Source organism: Papaver somniferum, unplaced genomic scaffold (genome assembly GCF_003573695.1).
Source record: "Papaver somniferum cultivar HN1 unplaced genomic scaffold, ASM357369v1 unplaced-scaffold_107, whole genome shotgun sequence".
NCBI lineage: Eukaryota > Viridiplantae > Streptophyta > Magnoliopsida > Ranunculales > Papaveraceae > Papaver > Papaver somniferum.
This window is the reverse complement of record NW_020619603.1, coordinates 809,414-828,414: the sequence shown is the minus strand read 5'-3', so window position 1 is coordinate 828,414 and position 19,001 is coordinate 809,414. Positions and strand designations below refer to the sequence as shown.

The 19,001-nt window shown below is 39.5% G+C and overlaps 1 long non-coding RNA gene across 1 annotated transcript; it reads right to left on the bottom strand.

Moving 5' to 3' along the window:
* Positions 1–293: 293 nt before the first annotated feature.
* On the bottom strand, positions 294–1,303 carry LOC113328157. The gene is made up of 3 exons (XR_003349283.1): positions 1,247–1,303; positions 1,052–1,121; positions 294–351 (listed from the first exon to the last, which is right to left on the bottom strand). It is a non-coding gene; the product is annotated as an uncharacterized LOC113328157 (long non-coding RNA).
* Positions 1,304–19,001: the final 17,698 nt, after the last annotated feature.

Sequence of the window (19,001 nt, the reverse complement as noted above, 5' to 3'; positions counted from 1 at the left end):
CTGGATTTTGGGGTTCAACCACCAATAATTTCTGTCCTTTCACCTGCTTCTTATTAGGATTCTTGGTGAATGTTTCCATAATCCAGACGTACCATTCTTTTGACTACCGGCTTTCAATTTCTTCTTACAATGCTTACATTCTGCCCATTCCCCATTTAATTTTATAAACTCATTCCAAACTTTTGAACTGGATTTCGGCTTCGCGGATACATCACCAGCATTATTTGTAGCTTCGGTTGGAGCAGATTGTGCAGCTTGCTGAGCATCAGCAGAAGGTGCAGGTATAGATGTAGGGTGAATAGAGGAACCAATTTCAGTTGCAGCTTCACTTTGAGTTGTATTTGCATCCATCTGAAATGAAAAACAAAAGTTAAAGTGTTAAACAAAACAGGGCCAGGGCCACCTGCATCTTAGAGCAGATAAGGGTAAACATAAGTTAAAGTGTTCACCGTCTTCTTCAAAGAAACTATTGGTTAACACCACAAATTCAAAGGAATTACAGAAAGCTAATCTTGATTTCAAAACCAATTTCACACAACCATGTTGCAGATCATTCTTTCAATTTCAAAAGAAATTACACATCCTTAGATTATAACAAGGACTTACTTATGGCAATGCCTGAAATTGAGATATGTTTCTCACAAAAAATTCAATTCATTCATACCCAAACATAATTTATCATAAAGACTTCCTATCAATAAACATCATAATCACATATAACCTCAGTTAACTAATTCAATTTGTAACAAACTATCCAATAATACAACATTATGAACAGAAAACAACAATCCTCAAAATATCATAAATCTGTCCCAAACTAGATCAGAAACTCCGAATTCATTTTTAAGAACAAAAGTGGGAGAAAAGGCTAATCTGGAAAACAATTTGAGATTGGGTATAAGTTTATTTTAATAAAAAAAATAGAAAGATGAAGAGAACTGAAGCTTATCATGATTTCTTAGTTCCATACAAAATCAAAATCAAAATCGAAAATAAATAAAAACCAAAATTGAACCCAAAACATAAAACTAGAGATTAAAGATGATCTTACCTCGATTTTCAGTAGCAACTGAAGAATTATCACTGACAGATGACCTCAAATCTCCGTTCTCTACTTCCAACTGCAGTATTATTCAAAATGAAATCTATTAGAACATGAACCTTGTTCTTCAGAGTACATAAACCCAAAAAAAAATACACAGAGACCAAAGAACAAAGAGGATTAAACGATCTTCATATTCTTCACCTCTTTGTTGATACAAAAGAAAAACAGTTCTTCAGAGCAGATCCATTTACGTAAATGGATACTGAAGTCTTATACAGATGATGATGATGGAAAGGAAATCAAAACTAAAAGTTTGGAATTTTCTCTTCTCTGAGAGGAAACTGAAAAAATATTTCATAATTATTATCTAGCTCTTTTTCCATTAAATCACCTCTTAATCTATAAGGTGTCCAAATATTAAATTGTAATCCTTAAGCATGATTTATCAAAGAATTAATTCTAAGCATAAAACATCAAACTGATTCACAACTAATTAAGAAAACCATTTTTATCTCTTTTTTTATTGATCCAAGTGAATTAAATAAAATAAATAATTAAGAATTTATAAAAAGAATTTACCAATCAAACATGAGTGAATAGATCCTCCATTGCCTCAATCACCAAGAATTTAGCTGCTCATCATGTTGGAAAACCTCTCAAAATATTTCATTGATGCTCAAAAGTGTTTTACAATGAAGAGAAAGACAAGCAAATGATGTAAAACAGAATTTTGCGACCCACAGAAGGCGTCCAGAATCAACGACAAAGCTGAAGTGCTGTTGTCGTTGAAGAACTACGACACACAAGTGACAGTCGATGTCACTGTTGATAAACGACGGCCTTGGAGAGTATGTTCTTCACGTTCTTCCTCCTCGCAGCAGCAGCAGCAGCAACAATCAATGGTATCTTCCTCGTTTCGGCTCTGAACTCTCTTCTATTTGTCTCTAAACTTTTCTAACCTTTATTTTATGTAAACCAACACTTATATAGCCCAACAGATCCATAAATCTCGACTAAATCCGAGAGTATTTCTCTTTTTTTCTTCTCGAGCAGTTGAGAGAATAATCTCTTTTCTGTTGCTTTGTACGCGTCCTATGGCCAGTTATTACGCTCCAAAATTCTCTTAAGACTTGAACAAGACTAGGTACATCTTTATCCAGCGTAAAACTCTCCCAAAATTCTTCACAAAATCTTTGAAAATAAACCTAAAGAGTACGTATCCTGTTGAACTTTGATTCACTTCTCCCGGCCATTCTAGCCCAATTAAGCCCATGAAATCATCCATACTAGAATTGTATATCCATATCACGTCCAGCCCATGAGAGTCAGTGATTGAATCTCATTAAAACTCGTCCGAAAATCCAACCCTAAATCTGTCTGGTGAAAGAAAATTTTCCCGCCAAAATTTTCTTTTGAATTTGAGAAGTTGACCTCCCCTTATCTGTGGCTGGTCTTCCTTTAGCAGATGCCTGGAAATGGGTCACCCCTTAGTAATTAGGTTACCCCTTATCCAAAATCAAGGGTCCGTATAGCAAGTGTCCTCTGGGGCATTTTCCGCACTTTTTTCGGGGTTCCTCCGGGGTATTTCTGGGGTACTTCCGGTACACTTCTGGGGCGCTTTCGGTACTCTATCAACGGAGGTCCATAACTACATTATTCACCTCATCTAATTTATACGTCGATTCAGCTAACTGACGTGATGACTCAGCTAAATTCCTGAGAGTCTCTTCTAGAGAAGGAATAGGAACTGAAGGATCATAATAAGGACTTACTTTTCAATAGTTTGATTGTATCCTATAAAGACGAAGAACTAGTATTATAATCTTCTTGCTCGTATGACTGATGCGCGTGCGGATAGTAATTGGGCTCACCATGGTATGAACCATAACCTTGAAAAGGTTGGCGTCCCCAGTCACTATTCTCACTATGGTCATAATACTGATGATGTCCATATTCAAATTCAGGTCGATATTCATTGTATTGGCTTCTATCATACCAGTTCGACATTCTTAATTGCAGGGGAATTCTACGCAATCACAAACAAGTCCAACTCGACCAAATCAAACCTATAGAATCTAGCAAACAAAAAGCATGATGGCTCCACTTAGATTGTTTTCTAGACCAGCTTCTATTCCTTCGAAAAGGAATTCGTTACAATTTGAGCACACCCCTCTGGAATCAATCCAAGCTAATGTAAGTTGAATCGAGGCGAGGGAAGCTCAGTGGAGCTTTGATACCCAAGGCCTCACCGCTATCACAAGGCGGCGCAGTCACGCATTCAACTCACAGAAACCATCATGAACTTTGAAATGTGCTTAAAGAGCAACCAATATTTTTCGAACGAGTTTCCTATTAAGCTCGTTACCCTATTGGTCTCGTTCTATTCAAAATTTTAGGCTTAGGTTCGCGTTTGGTTTCGTTTTCCTAAGGCGGGCAAGAAGGAAACGGTGATGAAATCCGAGTCCTTATCTTGATTTGGCCAGGCCTTTCCCTTTACTAGGAAATTAAAAACAGTCCAAATTCGTCCTCAATCAATGAATCACCTTAAGGAATACAGTAACTCGCTTACAGGAGATTCGCGAATGTTTCGATGGACTTACCCTCCCGGACCAGACGGGGGATGAACCGGGAAGTCGACTCGGGCCACGACTCCTATGTCATGTACTAACCCGAGGGGCCGAGACGATATCGTAATCGTCGTCCTTCCCTGCAAACAGTTTGTATTTAAGGATACCCTTCCGTAGGGTTTAAAATTAAAAGAAAGTGTCCAAAGTCCAGAGTAAAGTCCAAATAAAAAGTCCAAAATTACAAAAATTATGAAAAATAAAGCCTATTTACAAATTCTAAAAATAAATAAAAAAAGCTATATACAAAAAAATAATAATAATAAAAAAAATTAAATCCTAAAAAAAATTATGTCTTTTTTCTCTTCTCTTTTATCTTTTAGCTTTTAGCTTTAAGCTTTTTGTTCCCAAGTCCTTAGTATTACACTTCGAACCTGTAAATCAAAGACACAAAAAGAAACGTAAAAAAAAAACAAATAATAGTAAAAAAAAAAAAAAATAAAAACCTAAAAACAAATCTATATACAAGTCCGCGTCGGCGGCGCCATTTTGTTGTAATATTTTTCGTGCGGTAAATACGGATTCGATGCTCGGACTTGAATAGATTTAAAACAAAAATATATACAAAATTGTCACAGGATCAAGAGGAACCAGGACTCAGGATTTCACCAATTCTTATACTCATGCGATTCAATTATTAATTCTAGACAATTAAAGCTTATATTGATAACAAATACCGACTCTTACTTTGCCAAAAATAGATTTTGTAAGTATTATATGTAAATCATAAGCATGATGCATCAAGAATCTCATGGATTAAGCATACATCATCAGACAAAATCACAAATAATCAATAAAAATCATAATTCCATTCATAATAGTGCAAATAGTTGATGAGTGCCAAATATTGTATATTCCCTTTTTGTTGGCATTTTAACTCATCTTTTGTGCATTAATTCTACATTTTATCCCATATTCTGTATTTTCATTGTTTTCAAGAATAAATATTTTTCTTACTTAAATTTGCATTTTTAGGTAATAAATAAAGATTGGATGAGTTGCGGAGCAAAAAGAGCAGAAAAGTGGTGAAAAGCCGGGAGAAATTACGCAAGGAAGCCGCAAAGAATGGAGCGCACGTCCAAAAAGTTGGAAATGGGCTCAAGAAGAAGAAAGTTGTTCTTAAAGAAGAAGTGGGCTCAAGGTTTTCCAAGCCCAAACTCATTTCCCAAACCCATCTTCTATACCCAAAAGCCTAAAACCCAAATCCAGACCCGCTTGCGTCTTCAGCCGTCAGATCAGTTCTCAGAAGCATCCGACGGTCGCTCCCTGCTGTGCATCGAAGTTTGATATCTCCGCCTTACACTACAGCACCTAACTCCATCTTGAGCCGTCAGTTTCGTTGTATTTTTGCATCCAACGGTCGCTCATGATCTGTCTCAATTCTCCGTTAGATCCGTTTCAGAAGTTATCATCCTACGCCTTTCATCACCGAACATCAAGGTTCGATGATCCCGCTCAACACTCAAACACCTAAGTGTATATCCCACAAACCAAACAACCCCTAGCCAGAACCTAATCGAGCTCACCCGTCTTCTTCCCCATTCCCTCTGCAACCACCATACCCTGCCGCACCACCATCACCACCACCTTCTCCGTCATCTCCACCAAACGCCGCCAACAACTCTCTCCACCAAACCGTATCTACCCACATCACCCCCATACCCTACATACATCTCTAGCCACCTATTTTACCCATTTCCCCTCTAATTTTCCCTTGAAACCCTAGGTGGGAAATTAGTAAAATAGGTGAGGCTATAAGACTGAATTGGAGCAGGAGAAGGACTGAGAGAAGGCAAAGAAGGATGGGTCGACGTCAATTTGAAGATTAGGTGAGTTAATTTCACTGTTGGAATTTGGGGATTTTTCTATAAACCCTAATTGTATAATTTAGGGATTTGGGGTATAAATAGACTGTGGTGTTGTTGTAAAAGTTATCTCTGGGCTAGCCAGTGAACACATGTTTTAGTTTTCATTTTACTTCATATATCAGTTACATTTTCAGTTCATGTGGAATGTTTGTTATGCATAAAAATTGACTGTGAAGTATACTGTTATAATGTGGAGCATGTGTATATGTTAATATCATGATTATAACCATGTCCATGTTCTAATTCATTTGCTAGGGCTTAGAGGAAGCTCTTGATCATATGCTAGGATAGTAAGTGTATATGTTTTGTCTTGGAATGATTTAACTGCCTTAGGATTAATGAAATGCCACTTGAGTTACCTCACTTGTGATCAGCTGTGATGTTAGAAGACATCTGATGCTAGGAGTGCAGCTAGGTCAGTGTGTAAGAATTTAATCCATTAGAGAGATTGCCTTAAGCTCAGTTAGCTAGTTGAGCTAAATACTTGTGATCAGTTGTGCTGTTGAAAGACAGCTGATGCTAGGGGTCATTTAGCTAGGTTAGTTACTCTATTCTTCATTGTAATCTTTCATGAAAGAACAAGACATACATTGCATCACAATTTCCTTAGCCTAGGGTCAAGTAGTGGAATCAAAAGCCTTAGTACCCTCCCTTGAACTCAGATAACCTTAGAAACTCCCCAAAGAGAACTTCAGCAAATCCTCCAAGTCCCTGTGGACAAACCCTTTCTTACTCCACCTATCTACAACAACTCTGTATACTTGCAGGCTAGTTTGTAGGTTCTTTTCCCCTTACACCAAGTTTTTGGCGCCGCTGCCGGGGACTCGGTAGCGGTTTGCTTGTTTTCTGTTGGTTTCCTGTTTTCTGTCTTGTTTTTGCTTCACTAAGTGCATTGCCTTGCACTACCTTGCACTGCTGCAAGTGCTGCTGCTGTGCTGCTGCAAGTGCAAGTGCTGCTGCTGCTGGTGTGCAAGTGTTGGTTTCTGCTGCTTGTTTTCTGCTGTTGGTGTGCAAGTGTGCAAGTGTTGGTTTCTGCTGCTGTTGGTGTGCACTACCTTGCACTGCTGCAAGTGCAAGTGTTGCTGAAGCTGCTGTTGTGCTGCTGCAAGTGTTGCTGAAGCTGCTGTGAAGCTGCTGCTGTGAAGCTGCAGTTGCTTGCTGCTGCTGTTGCTGCTGCTGGTGTGGAGCTGCTGCTGCCAAGCCAACTGGGCTGCCAACTGAAGCTGTCAACTGGGCTTGCATATTCTCTGCTGCTGGGCTTGTGCCAACTCTCTGCTGCTGGGCTCTGAACCAACTGAGCTGGGCTTAGTACTTACTGCTCCTGGGCTTCGCTGCAGATTCTGCTGGGCTCTGCTCCACCTTTGCTGCTGGGATTGAACCAACTGAGCTGCTTAGGACGATCCTAAAGCCCAACTGGGCCTGTGCAACCAAAAAGGGATAAAAAGCCCAAATTTGGGCTCCCTCCAAAAATCAAGTAAGCCTAACCCATGAGCTAACCCAACTGGGCCTCATTAAATTTATCTGGGCTTGTATTTAAGTGTTTATATTTGGGCCTGTAATAATTTTATTTTTCTTTTTCTTTATTTTCTATTTGGGCTTGTAATAATTTTTTTTTTTTTTCTTTTTCTTTATATGCTTGTAATTATTTGTTTGTTATTTTTCTTTTGTGGGCTTGCACTTTATTTTGGACTATAGGTTTATATCCCAACCATTGGGCTCCTAACCTTACAAAGAAGGGAGAAATTTTGTTGGTCCGTGAGTTAAGATTTTTCTCACCAAAATTCCCAAAGAACCCAAGAACCAAAAGCCTTTTTAGTTGTTTGGGCTTTTCCCAATTAATCCAAAATTTCTCTAAACCCATTGTGAAACCAAAACCCAACAAAACCAAATTTTAGGTCGTGTTTTTCATTGACTGTGGGCTTGTTAGATGTTAGTTCATCGATCAATGATCTTGTTAGGATATGGTTGTGACCTTTAGAGACCAATCAAACCGACTAATTAGAGTCAATCCAATAGACCCAATTGACATACCCACATCCTCTGAGGAAAAACACCGGACCAACCTGAGATAATGGAAGAACCCCGTAGCCTCAAGGATTACATGTACCCCACAAGGACAAGCCAACCCTCGTGCATTGTTTTACCAGAAGCTACTGGTCATTATGAGCTAAAATCGAGCACAATACAAATGCTTCCCGTGTTTAGAGGAATTGAAAATGAAAACCCTTACCATCACGTGAGAGAATTTGAGGAGATTTGTGGAACTATACGTTTCACTCAGATGTCTGACGAAACCCTAAAATTGAGACTATTCCCTTTTTCTTTGAAGGAAAAGGCCAAGTCATGGCTGTATGCCTTACATCCACAGTCAATTAGGACATGGGACAACCTCACAAAAGAGTTTTTCAAAAAGTTCTTCCCTAATCACAAGACTGCGACAATTCGTCAAAATCTGAACAGCTTTGTACAATTAGAAGGTGAAACCTTAGCTAGATATCTTGAGAGATTCAATGAATTGTTGCTTAAGTGTCCCCATCATGGTTTTGAGAAATGGAGACTTGTGCAAATTTTGTATGAAGGTTTAGATGTCTCCACCCGAACAATTGTAGAGTCTATGTGCAATGGACTCTTCACAGATAAAAGTGCTGATGACTCTTGGGCTTTCCTAATTGAAGTTGCTGAAAAAACTCAACAATGGGAGTCCATTCGTGAACCTAGAAAGACTACACCTGTAGATAAGGTCCATAGAATTGAGTCTAATTTTGAGGAAAATGCAAAAATGGCAGCACTAGCAAGAAGAATAGAAGCATTAGAACTTCAGAAAAACGTAAAACCTTCTACCACTGCTTTCTGTGAACATGTCGAAATGGCTATCTGTGATATATGTAACGGTTCTGACCATCAGGTCAGTGATTGTCCGGAAATGCATGCATTCCAAGAATCTAGGCTAGAACAGGCACATGCTATGTTTCAAAAACAAGAGCATAACCCTTATTCTCAGACCTACAACCCGGATGGAGGAACCACCCCAATTTTTCATGGTCTAAAGGACCCATCCAAGGAGGACCATCTCAACCCACTCAAAGCTATCAAAACAATCAAGGCTATCAATACCCTAAAAATCCTCAACAGCAGTCGTACCCTCAATACACTGCTGACAAGAAATTGTCTAGCATTGAAGAAGTATCAATCAATTGACCCAACATCTGATGAAGAATGAGAAAGCACTGATCAACGAGTCTCCGCTCTAGAACTACAGATGGGTCAAATTTGCGATGCACTGAATACAAGAGAAAAGGGTAAACTTCCTAGCCAGCCCCAACAAAATCCAAAGAGGATATTTCAAGCAGGAACATCATCTTGCAATGAAACCTCACCCGATCAAGCCCATTCCATCACCACTCTCCGAAGTGGTAAGATTGTTGAGAACAATGTAGGCATACCACATCAAATGAGTCTGAGCCAAGCATATCATTGCCTACACCACCAAAGAACACCTCCAACTTAGAAAAGGAACCTGAGTACATTAGCAAAGCCGACAATCCCACTGTTGTGAATACCCCTCTAACTCCTAATGTTGATGTTGCTCCATATCCTCAGAGGTTAGTTCGCCAACAGATAAGCACCCACTACAATGAGATGTTAGAACTGTTCAAAAGAGTCAACATCAACATTCCTTTTCTTGAGGCAATTAAGCAAATCCCTGCATATGCCAAATTCCTCAAAGACTTGTGCACTCAAAAGCGCAAGATTAATGTGCACAAACGTGCTTTCTTAGCTGAACAGGTGAGTTCCATCATTCTGAACAAAACTCCACCTAAGTTTAGGGACCCAGGTTGTCCAACAATTTCTTGCACTATAGGAAACCACATGGTCAGTAAAGCTTTATTAGATCTAGGTGCAAGTGTGAACCTCCTGCCATATTCTGTTTATGCGCAGTTAGGTCTTGGAGAATTGAAGCCAACACCCATAACTCTCCAATTGGCGGACCGATCCGTCAAAGTCCCTCGAGGTGTAGTTGAGGATGTCTTAATTAAGGTTGATAAGTTCTACTTTCCTGTAGACTTTATTGTCTTAGACACTCAACCTGTACAAAACCCGGATAGTCACATTCCTGTCATTTTAGGACGTCCTTTCTTGGCGACATCTAATGCGATCATCAATTGTCGTAATGGAGTGTTGAAGCTGTCTTTTGGGAACATGACTGTCGAGCTGAATGTGTTTAATGTTAGTCAACAGCATGTGAATCTTGATGATGAGGATGTACATGAGGTCAATATGATTGAGAGTTTGATACAAGATTCATTGACTGGCATTATGTCAAAAGATCCCTGGAAGCATGTTTGGAAGATGTTAACTTGGAGTTGTATGATGAATACATTGGTGAAGTCCAATCTTTGCTCGAATCTGTACCTCAAATGGACATCACTAAATGGCAGACTACAGTGGAACAACTCCCACTTTCTGAGAAGTCTGTTATATCTTCGGATGAGTCTCCTAAGGCCAAACAGGAATTGAAACCATTACCTGATACTTTGAAGTATGCATTTCTAGGTCCTTCTGATACTTTACCTGTTATCATTTCTTCACGATTAAACATAGAACAGGAAAACAAGCTTTTAGGAGTACTTGAGGAGCAAAGAAGCCTTAGGATGGACCATCTCAGATCTCAAGGGATAAGCCCCACCATTTGCATGCACACATTAATCTTGAAGAGAATGCCAAACCATCTAGGGAAATGCAAAGGAGACTTAATCCTAACATGAGAGACGTTGTTAAGAGTGAGATCTTGAAGCTACTTGATGCGGGTATCATATATCCGATTTCAGATAGTAAATGGGTTAGTCCCATTCAAGTTGTGCCTAAGAAGTCAGGCATTACTGTAGTTCGGAACGAAAAGAACGAGTTAGTCCCTTCACGTACAACCACAGGATGGCGAGTATGTATCGACTACAGGAAGTTGAACACAGTAACAAGAAAAGATCACTTCCCCCTTCCCTTCATAGACCAAATGCTAGAACGTGTGTCTGGACACAGTCACTACTGTTTTCTAGATGGCTTTTCCGGTTATAACCAAATTCACATTGCACCGGAAGATCAGGAAAAAACTACATTCACGTGTCCATTTGGGACATTTGCTTTTAGACGTATGCCCTTCGGGCTGTGTAATGCACCTGCTACTTTCCAGCGTTGCATGATGAGCATTTTTTCAGACATGATAGATAGTTTTCTCGAGATCTTTATGGATGATTTCTCTGTGTTTGGCTCTTCTTTTGACGAATGTTTGGACCATCTAGTCCTTGTGCTATCAAGATGTAAGCAAAAGAATCTGATTTTAAACTGGGAAAAATGCCACTTCATGGTGAAATCCGGCATAGTTCTAGGACACATCGTATCGGAAAAAGGAATTGAAGTAGACAAAGCTAAAGTCGACCTCATTCAACATTTACCCCAACCCCACTCTGTGAAGGGGATTCGATCATTTTTAGGTCACGCCGGATTCTACCGGAGATTCATCAAAAACTTTAGCCAAATCTCTCGCCCTTTGTGTAACCTACTTGCCAAAGATGTTGTCTTTAACTTTGATGCTTCGTGTGTGAAGGCGTGGGAAGAACTCAAGACTCTCCTCACCTCAGCTCCTATTGTCCAACCACCCGACTGGGAACTACCGTTCGAACTCATGTGTGATGCCTCTGATTACGCCGTTGGCGCTGTTTTAGGACAGCGTGTTGATAGACTACCATATGTGATATACTATGCTAGTAAAACTCTTAATGATGCTCAACTCAACTATTCGACTACCGAGAAGGAGTTACTTGCCGTGGTATTTGCATTAGACAAGTTTAGATCTTACTTGATAGGATCTAAGATCATCATATACACTGACCATGCGGCTTTGAAGTATCTTCTTTCTAAGAAGGATGCTAAGCTCGCCTTATTCGATGGATACTCTTATTACAGGAATTCGACATCGAAATCCGTGATAAGAAAGGTTGTGAGAATGTGGTTGCTGATCACTTGTCCCGATTAACTAGTGAGTCTATTGATGAATCTGAGCTGATTAGAGAATCATTCCCTGATGAACAAGATGTCTGTGACAAACCTTCCTTGGTTTGCCGACATTGTTAACTACCTTGCTACAGGTAGAATGCCCTCACATTGGTCGAGACAAGACCGCTCCAAGTTCTTGGCTGAAGTTAAACATTTCCTTTGGGACGACCCATATTTGTTTAAGTACTGCCGAGACCAAATCATTAGGAGATGTGTACCCCATGGAACAGAAAGATGTGATATCTTTCTGTCATGACCAAGCATGTGGAGGCCATTTCAGTGCCAAGAAAACCGCTGCAAAGATCTTGCAGTGTGGATTCTATTGGCCATCATTGTTCAAGGATTGCCATGATTATTGTGTTGCTGTGAACGCTGTCAAAAGCTAGGAAGCATTTCGAAGGAGAAACATGATGCCATTGAACCCCATTTTGATTGTGGAGATTTTTGATGTGTGGGGGATAGACTTCATGGGTCCATTTCCCATGTCTGACAGCAAGTTGTACATCCTAGTTGCAGTTGATTACGTTTCTAAGTGGGTAGAAGCCATAGCAACCAGAACAAATGACCACAAGGTGGTACTTTCATTTCTAAAGGAAACATATTTTCACGTTTTGGTACCCCTAGAGCTATCATCAGTGACGGCGGTTCACATTTTCGTAACAAGTACTTTGAGTCTTTAGTACGCAAGTATGGCATAACTCACAAGGTTGCTACTCCGTACCACCCTCAGACTAGTGGACAAGTGGAAGTGTCTAATAGGGAGATTAAGCACATTCTGGAAAGACGGTCAACCCGTCCAGGAAAGATTGGTCATTGAGATTGAATGATGCTTTGTGGGCCTATAGAACAGCTTTATAAGACACCAAGGCATGTCCCCCTATCGTCTAGTGTATGGAAAACCGTGCCATCTACCTGTGGAATTAGAACATCGTGCCTACTGGGCAATCAAAGAGCTGAACTTTTCTCTGGACGAAGCTGGAATTCAACGGAAACTTCAACTCAACGAGTTGGAAGAATTGAGAAATGAGGCTTATGACAGTGCCAAGCTGTACAAGCAGAAGATGAAGATGTTTCATGACAAGCGTATTCTGCGCAAATCCTTCACTCCTGGTCAGAAAGTCTTGCTGTATGACTCCCGATTACATCTTTTTCCGGGAAAACTGCGTTCCCAGAGATGGAAGGGTTCGTACCTAGTACGCACAGTTTTTCCTCATGGAGCTGTAGAGCTGGAGGATGTCTCCAACAAGAACGTTTTCAAGTCAACGGGCAGAGATTAAAGCCATTCCTTGAGCCATTTCCACCCGACATTGAAACAACCAACCTGGAGGACCCAGTCTATGTGGACTAAACTGGTCCACTCTTTCCCTAAATAACCAAAAAAGTTTCCAATCTTTCCATAAAAACCAAAATTTTTCTTTTTCCCATCAAAACCAAATATTTCCCACAAAACCAAAATTTTCCAAAAGTCCAATCCCATTAAAAACCAAATTTTCTTGTAGATAATGTGTTAGTTAAATTTCCTTTTGTATATATTTTGTGCTCATCCATTGTGACTGCTAATATGATGGATTTTTGCCTTGAAATAACGGAGTTTTAATCGAGCTACCACCGTACAATCGGGTATCTCTCTCCTTTTACTCTACTCAGCATGTTCCTCTTCATATATTGTTTTATAATTCTTTCCATACTTTGAAACATTGAGGACAATGTTTAGTTTAGGGGGGGATAGAGTAGATACCATGATAATTTTCCATAATTGAAAACGAACTCCTTCTTTTTTTGAAAAAATTGAAAAATTCCAAAAAAAAAAAAAAAAAAAAAAATTGAAAAATCAAAATTAAAAAAAAAAAAATTAAAAATGAAAAATCATAAAAATGGAGCTCATTTACCTTGAAATGTTGACTCTTGTGCAAATATGTATTTTTATTAGGAGTCTTAGTCTAGATATTTAGGCACCCTGATTCTAGCACAATTCACATAGTGATAAGAAATTTGCACGCGCACGATCTACCAATACATGTATGGCCTCGATCTTCAAGGTGTTTGATAGGAAGTTACGATTTCCAATCACTTTAGAATACTGAACGAAACTGGACTAGCTTGTTCTTTGGTTGGTTGGGATAGAAGGTGGAGGTTACATTAAGAAAGACAACCATCGAATTTAACTGGGTGCATCAAAAAGGGCTACCTCTTGCAAAGTGTCATGTAATCTTTTGTTTCTTTTTGTTATGTATCAAAAGTGTTTTATTCAGTTAAAAAAAAAAAAAAACGATGTATATATTCAGAATAAACAGAAAAATACAAAAAAATCAAGTATTGTTCAATTCCATCCTCTCTTGTTCCAAAAATAAAAAGAGAGTAGTCAATGTAAATAAGAGTCATGTAAAGAGTTATTTTGTTGTTTTTGTGTTGTAAGCAAGGAGGTGTATGCCATTGATGTACACCGCGAGTAATTGTGAAATACCTCCAACTCATTCACAATTCTCGTAAAGTCCGGACAGCTAGCTAGATTTCGACCTCAGTTCTTAGCCTGAGAAACTATCTCTTGGTGATTAGTAGTCATAACTTCAGATCTTTCTATACACATGTGTAGATACACCACTCTTATCACATGTCTTTATTTGTTATCAGTGCTAGGATTGTGCCTTCGATAGCTAGATTGACATCTCCATTTTGCTGTGAGCTTAACTGTTTTGCACATGTCACATTTGATGGAATCTGAGCTCATATTTTGTCCTTAGGTTTTGTAGGCACACCTCTGGTAAACCTTCACGAGACTTCAACTCGTCCACTAGGGACACTTAGTGGTTTAAAAGGCTTAGTGCATACGCTAAATGCATTCGAGAGACCAGCGACAGTGGTATAGTTAGGATTTCCTTAGTTTTGTTTTACTTGAGGACAAGTAAAATTCAGGTTTGGGGGTATTGATGAGTGCCAAATATTGTATATATTTATCCCTTTTTGTTGGCATTTTAACTCATCTTTTGTGCATTAATTCTATATTTTATCCCATATTCTGTATTTTCATTGTTTTCAAGAATAAATATTTTTCTTACTTAAATTTGCATTTTTAGGTAATAAATAAAGATTGGATGAGTTGCGGAGCAAAAAGAGCAGAAAAGTGGTGAAAAGCCGGGAGAAATTACGCAAGGAAGCCGCAAAGAATGGAGCGCACGTCCAAAAAGCTGGAAATGGGCTCAAGAAGAAGAAAGTTGTTCTTAAAGAAGAAGTGGGCTCAAGGTTTTCCAAGCCCAAACTCATTTCCCAAACCCATCTTCTATACCCAAAAGCCTAAAACCCAAATCCATACCCGCTTGCGTCTTCAGCCGTCAGATCAGTTCTCAGAAGCATCCGACGGTCGCTCCCTTGCTGTGCATCGAAGTTTGATATCTCCGCCTTACACTACAACACCTAACTCCATCTTGAGCCGTCAGTTTCGTTGTATTTTTGCATCCAACGGTCGCTCATGATCTGTCTCAATTTCTCCGTTAGATCCGTTTCAGAAGTTCATCCTACGCCTTTCATCACCGAACATCAAGGTTCGATGATCCCGCTCAACACTCAAATACCTAAGTGTATATCCCACAAACCAAACAACCCCTAGCCAGAACCTAATCGAGCTCACCCCGTCTTCTTCCCCATTCCCTCTGCAACCACCATACCCTGCCGCACTACCATCACCACCACCTTCTCCCCTGTCATCTCCACCAAACGCCGCCAACAACTCTCTCCACCAAACCGTATCTACCCACATCACCCCCATACCCTACATACATCTCTAGCCACCTATTTTACCCATTTCCCCTCTAATTTTCCCTTGAAACCCTAGGTGGGAAATTAGTAAAATAGGTGAGGCTATAAGACTGAATTGGAGCAGGAGAAGGACTGAGAGAAGGCAAAGAAGGATGGGTCGACGTCAATTTGAAGATTAGGTGAGTTAATTTCACTGTTGGAATTTGGGGATTTTTCTATAAACCCTAATTGTATAATTTAGGGATTTGGGGTATAAATAGACTGTGGTGTTGTTGTAAAAGTTATCTCTGGGCTAGCCAGTGAACACATGTTTTAGTTTTCATTTTACTTAATATATCAGTTACATTTTCAGTTCATGTGGAATGTTTGTTATGCATAAAAATTGACTGTGAAGTATACTGTTATAATGTGGAGCATGTGTATATGTGTTAATATCATGATTATAACCATGTCCATGTTCTAATTCATTTGCTAGGGCTTAGAGGAAGCTCTTGATCATATGCTAGGATAGTAAGTGTATATGTTTTGTCTTGGAATGATTTAACTGCCTTAGGATTAATGAAATGCCACTTGAGTTACCTCACTTGTGATCAACTGTGCTGTTAGAAGACATCTGATGCTAGGAGTGCAGCTAGGTCAGTGTGTAAGAATTTAATCCATTAGAGAGATTGCCTTAAGCTCAGTTAGCTAGTTGAGCTAAATACTTGTGATCAGTTGTGCTGTTGAAAGACAGCTGATGCTAGGGGTCATTTAGCTAGGTTAGTTACTCTATTCTTCATTGTAATCTTTCATGAAAGAACAAGACATACATTGCATCACAATTTCCTTAGCCTAGGGTCAAGTAGTGGAATCAAAAGCCTTAGTACCCTCCCTTGAACTCAGATAACCTTAGAAACTCCCCAAAGAGAACTTCAGCAAATCCTCCAAGTCCCTGTGGACAAACCCTTTCTTACTCCACCTATCTACAACAACTCTGTATACTTGCAGGCTAGTTTGTAGGTTCTTTTCCCCTTACACCAATAGTCATAAAAGAATTAAATAAAATTACTCATGCATAAAGAATGGTTTCCTCCATCATCCCAGTATTGGGGTTTAGCTATTCATATCAATCACACACTCAACATATTAATTCAAAGCTCAAAGTGTGATTAAAGAGTCAAAAGTTATAAAATAGTAGTTCTGAGACTCACAAAACGCGTCCAGAAAAGAACGACAACATAAAACTGCAGCGAACTGCGACACCTCTCTTCTGATGTTGAGCTGCTGAAAATAAGACTGTTCTGAAGCTGCTGAAAATAAGACTGTCCTGAAGAGTCTGTTCTTCGTGTTCTTGAAGCTTTTTAATGGCAGCAGCAGCAGCAGGTGAACATTGCTGCTACTCCTTCTTCTTCGCTCCTCCTGGCTCTGTCTCGACCCCAAACTCTTGATCCCTCTTCTCTGACATAAAACCAACTATTTATAGGCTTTAAATCCCCTTGAAACTCGATCAAACCCCTTGGAAATCTCCATTATTCTTTACGGGTTGTTTGAAGAATAACCTTCTTCTTGTTGCGTTACAGGCTGTTTCTAGCTATTCTCTAGTCTCAAATATCTTCTAGGACTTTTACCCAACTGTTTTGATGTATATCCCACGCAAGATATCCCATAAATCTCTCAAACAAATCTCAAACCCTAAACAGAAACCGTGTGCACTGTCTTGACTTTGTGTGGATTTTATGACTTATCCAGCCCAATTAGATGGGTCTAATCGCTTCTAACAGGTCCCTTATGTCTTGTAGAGTCCGTGGGTACCAAATTTGACCATTGAATCGCCTCCTAGGTCGCTCAAATCCTTGATCCAAAACTGTTGACGCTGCTGCCTTTTTTCCCGCCAAAATCCAGTTTTGAAACTTTGAAGATGACCTCCCCCTTATCTGTGGCTGGTCTCCCTTTAGCAGATGCCTGGAAATGGGTCACCCCTTAGTAATTAGGTTACCCCTTATCCAAAATCAAGGGTCCGTATAGCAAGTGTCCTCTGGGGCATTTTTCGCACTTTTTTCGGGGTTCCTCCGGGGTATTTCTGGGGTACTTCCGGTACACTTCTGGGGCGCTTCCGGTACTCTATCAACGGAGGTCCAAACGCCGCATTTTCAGCCAATTTCGCCGCAAAACTTTATTCTTCTAAAAACACCTACAAATAAATAAAATATCCAAATAAGTACAATATCGAGCACTAACAATATATATAATTGAGATAAATTAGACACATAAATGCGTCTATCAGACGGGACGGGACGGGAATAGCCTAGAACCGTTACTTGTACCTACTCTAGGCACGGTACCAGTTTTTGGTACTTGTACCTGTCCCGTATGATCACGGTTCCGGGACGGTACCGGTACGGTTCCTGCGGTTCCGGTACGGTTCCATGGGACGGGACGGTTCCTGTGCAGCCCTAGTTATGCCCCGGAACTCTCATTTTGACAAAATGAGGCGCACACACCCGAACTCCAAAGGGTAGTGCCTGTTTGGCTCAGTGTAGTTGGAAGCAATCAGAGGGGTGATTAGGCTGAGTGTGGTGGAGGAGGTAAGGTATGGGTTTAGGACTGAACATGATTTCGGTTTTCCGCTGGAACCGGACCAAACCAGACCAATTAGAAAGAAACAAAACCGAACCATTTCCTAATGGATTGGTTACAGTGTAGAAAGTGGGAAAACCGATAGTGTTGGTTTTGGTTTGGTTTGACCTCTAAAACCGAACCAAAAACCATTGGAAAATCGATTAATTTTTAAACTTAATTTCTACCGTTGATTTACAAGTATTAGATTCTACCCATTGATTTAGATGATAAATAGAAACCCTAAATCTAATATTTCATTATGATACTCTCCCTCTTTCTCTTTCTCCTTCTCTCAGTCGTCTCCCTTCTCCACCCCCAACTACAGCCGCTGATACTCGACTTTTTTCTTCCCGTCTTCCTTCTTTTTTATTTGTCAATAACTAAATTAAGATATATTATATATCTTTTTTTGTTCTATAAAATTGGAGTAAGCTTTAACTATTCTTGATATTTTTTTTATTTTTTTGTCTGTAAATTTGTGTAAACCAGTACTATCGGCAACTATGATTTTTATATCTGTAAATTTGTGTTTTTTTGGTTTTACATAATTATTGGTTAACCAAAAACCACTGGGACAAACCGAAACCAACTGGAACCATTTGGAAACCGAACCAATGGTTAATGGATTGGTTTGGTTTAGATTTTTAGAAACCAATAGTATTGGTTTCGGTTTTGGTTTGGCTAGAAACCAAACCAAAACCGACCATGAACAACCCTGTATGGGTTATATAATGTTGACACGTCAAGTTGGAGTGAGGTATGAGTCTAGTGGTGTGGGAGGTAATTTAGGATCTGCACTAGGTGTTTGTCATGGCCCAACCGCATGACATAGAAATTACCTAGATAGTTCGATTGCCTTTAACAACGCCTTTAGATGCAAGAAGCACGAGTGAGAAGCAGACTATTTTGCTTCACACAAAGTTAATTTTCGATTTCTAAAAGTTTTTTCGAAATTCTCCACTTAAACTGGCTTTTAGAAGTCAAAAAGTTATTTCTGAATGCACATCCAAACGCGTTATTCAGCAAAAAGTAACATTTTTAACTTTTAGAAATCGTTTTGAA